The following is a 3848-nucleotide window of genomic DNA, read 5'->3' on the forward strand; positions in this document are numbered from 1 at the left end:
AAGAGGAGCATGCCAATCAACGATGGTCGCATGTCACGAGCCGTGGAAGCCGAAGACAGTGGCCTCCCGCAAAGAAAGGCTACACTCCCAACGAGAGGCCCGGATACAAACAACTAATAGTTTCGCCTCCCTGGAGCCTGATCTTCCTGCACCATCGTTGCTGGGGGAACCTGTGTCTGCGGCCGCTGTGCCTACTCCTTCCCCTACGATTTCGAAGTCGACGTCGGCCACCTTCTGTCCCAGCTCTGGATCGAGCGGGGCTTCTCCATCTGTCAGAGGCCTGCACCAGAAGCCAGGAGCTAAGGACTCAAGTTATCCTGCCTCTCGCAAGCGTGGGAGAGGGCGGATTTCCTCGTCCTTCTCGCCAGCCGTGATTTTGGGCAGCTCCGTGGTAAGAAATGTCACTGTTCTTGGTGCAAAAACACTGTGCTATCATGGAGCTCGAGTAAATTACATTACTAAGCTGCTCCCGAATGTTCTAAGGCAGGACATGGAAATCGGTTCTATCGTAGTCCATGTGGGTTTTAATGACATTATGAAGGGCAGCTCTGAACAGTTGAAACTGGATTTTAAAGAGCTGATTGATTCTCTGCTAGGTACTAATAAAAGACCCATCATATCTGGCCCTGTGCCCTCTCTGAATCATGGCATTGAACGCTTTAGCAGGATTCTTTATCTTCACAACTGGGTACGTGATTATTGCAGCTCAATGGGTGTAACTTTTGTTGACAATTTCGAAACCTTTTGCAAACAAAACACGTTTTATAAGGGGGATGGGATCCACCTGTCACGATCGTCGTATGGAGTAGACCAATGCGCAGCGTTAGTTGCGAACATACTTCTTTATTTAATGAATGCACGAACAAAACAAGAAACGATACGTGACGTCCTCGGTACAACACAACCGACACGGCAACAAACCAAAACGGAAACACCCAACAGGAACAAGATCCCACAAACACAAAGGGAAAACAGACAGTTTAAATATGGCTCCCAATCAGAGACAACCAGCCACAGCTGACACTCGTTGCCTCTGATTGGGAGCCACTCTGGCCAACATAGAAACACAACAACCAGAACTCCCGACATAGAAATACAACACATAGAATGACCACACCCTGGCTCAACATATAGAGTCCCAGAGCCCGGGTGTGACAGTACCAGAATAATTTGGGTTCCTGGATCCTTTCACAGCATTATAAGGCAGCCCTGGAAAAGTGACTGTCAGCACCAAGATATGCTAAGGTGATCAGTGACATTTACTCTGAGTGCCACTTTTCTGCTTCTGTTCTCAATACTGATAAGTGTGTTGTAAATAGTTATCCTGTGCCTGTTAATTATCCTCCCTGCAATGGCTCTGTTAGTTCCAATGTTGAAACTACTGGTTTTGTCAATAGTTTTGACAACAGTTATCTTTTGATTGCTGACCTAAATTCCACAAATAGTTATGTTAGCTACAATAGGGAGATCACTGTTATTAGCCCCTCCAAAACTATCAACAGGCTTGTATCTAGCTATCATACTGGTGTTGTATATAGCAATCTTGTGCCCATTTTCTTGAAGTAGTCTGTTAGCTCTGAAACCGCAAATCGAATATGTAATGATCTGGCATGTATTGATACACCACTGAAATACAAAGACCTTAAAGGTTTGAAAATTATGCACCTAAACATATGTTGCCTATTGTCTAAAATTGATCACATTATGATCTGGGTCTTTCACGCAAATCCAAACATTTGTTTCTTGTCAGAAACATGGATAACTGAGAAAATAATGGATTCTGAGATTGCTATAGCTGGTTACAGAGTATTCAGGGCAGACAGGAAGAGTAAAGGGGGTGATGTAATCATTTATGTAAAAGATCACCTTTCTGTTTCAATGTTAAAGTCTGTCACCATCCAAAAGAAATTAGAATTTTTGGCCTTAAGTCTCCAATTAGGAATTAACTCTACAATAACAATCATGGGAATTTACTGTCCACCCTCTGCTAAGAAATGTGTGCTAATAGAACTCACTGACTTAATAGGCCAGGGGTGTCAACCGTCCGGCCCGCGGGCCGAATCAGGCCCGCAAACGGGTTTAATCCGGCCCGCGAGATGATTTTGTAAAGAATAAAAATGAGCTGCAATTTTTCAATAAAATAAACTGCTGTTCCAATTGCGTCCACTGGATGGCGCAATAGCAATTGTGTTAAGCAAGCAAACTGTTTATACCGGGGCAGAGCAAGTAGGTCAAGCAAGTGCAGCCAGTCCGGATTAGCTACTTTGTTTTGCCCGCAATATTTATTACGGCTTCTACTTTTAACATTATGTGCTTTGGCACCCTCATTGCCCCAATATGTCTCTGTCAAAAAATAGAAAAGTGGACGCAGAGTGTTCCAAGAAAAATGGTCATCCTCCTATTTATTCACGGAATTGAATGGGAAAGCTGTATGTTTGGTGTGTTCACAGCATGTTGCAGTGCAGAAAGAGTATAACCTTCGTCGCCACTATGTGAGTCTTCATGCCGACAAATATGACAACTTTCAAGGACAGCGGAGAAGAGAAGGTGAATGAACTGTTGGCGGGTCTGAAGAAACAGCAGTCTGTACTCAGAGCCGAGACATCAGTGACGCTGCAGTGAAAGCTAGCTACCTCATTGTTAATGAAATCACAGTGGCTTCAAAACCATTTAGTGAGGGTGAATTTGTAAAAACATGCATGATGAAGGCAGCGGAGATTGTGTGCCCTGAAAAGCCCAGGCTTTTGCAAATATCAGCCTGACAAGAAACACAGTTGCAGACAGGATTTCTGATCTTTCAGTGGATTTAGACAGCCAGTTGAAGCAAAAAGTAAAGTAATTTATTGCGTTTTCGGTTGCAATTGATGAAAGCACGGACATTACAGATGTTGCACAACTGGCCATTTTCATCCGCGGAGTTGATGACACATTGACCGTCACCGAGGAGTTCGTGGAGTTGGTGCCGATGACAGATACAACGACAGCAGCTGATATTTTCACCGCACTCGTCGGTGCGCTGGACAGGGTCGGAGTGGACTGGTCCCGCGCTGTCAGCCTGGCTACAGATGGTGCGCCCTCAATGATCGGGAAAAAAAGCAGGCGTTGTGACAAAGTTTAGAGAGAAAGTGCAATCTGCAAATGGAGGATGTGATTTTTGGACTTTTCACTGCAGGAGGCTTTGTGTTGCAAGTCATTAAAGATGGATAACGTCATGAAAGTGGTCATCCAAACTGTTAATTTCATCCGATCCAGAAGCCTGAATCACCGTCAGTTTGACAGCCTTCTCAGAGAGAAAGACCACATCTATGGCCTGCCATACCACACTGAGGTAAGATGGTTAAGCCGAGGTGCTGTGCTGAGGCGTTTCTTTGATTTACGAGAAGAAATTGAACAGTTCATGGAAGAAAAGGGCAAACCAGTGTTAGAATTTAATTCCGCAGAATGGATGCAGGACCTTGCATTTATGGTGGATGTTACAGAGCACCATAAATAACTTGAACAAACAGCTGCAAGGGCGCAACAAAGTTGTCACACAGTATAATGACAGCATACGTTCTTTCAAGTTGAAGCTGTCATTGTGGGAGACGCAACTCGCCGGTGGTGATGCAGCTCACTTCCCCTGTCTGAAAAACGTGTGCGCGACCCAACATGTGGCAGACATGAAGTGGTTCAAAGATAAAATAACGGGACTGTTACGGGAGTTTGAGCAACACTTTCAGATTTTTGGTTAACTGGAGAAAGACTTCAAAGTTTTTTGCTCGCCATTCACCGTGAATCCTTCTGATCTGCCCGTCAGCATCCAACTTGAAATAATAGACTTGCAGTGTGACTCGGATTTGAAGGGCAAA

The sequence above is a fragment of the Coregonus clupeaformis genome, unplaced genomic scaffold (assembly GCF_020615455.1).
Source record: "Coregonus clupeaformis isolate EN_2021a unplaced genomic scaffold, ASM2061545v1 scaf0204, whole genome shotgun sequence".
NCBI lineage: Eukaryota > Metazoa > Chordata > Actinopteri > Salmoniformes > Salmonidae > Coregonus > Coregonus clupeaformis.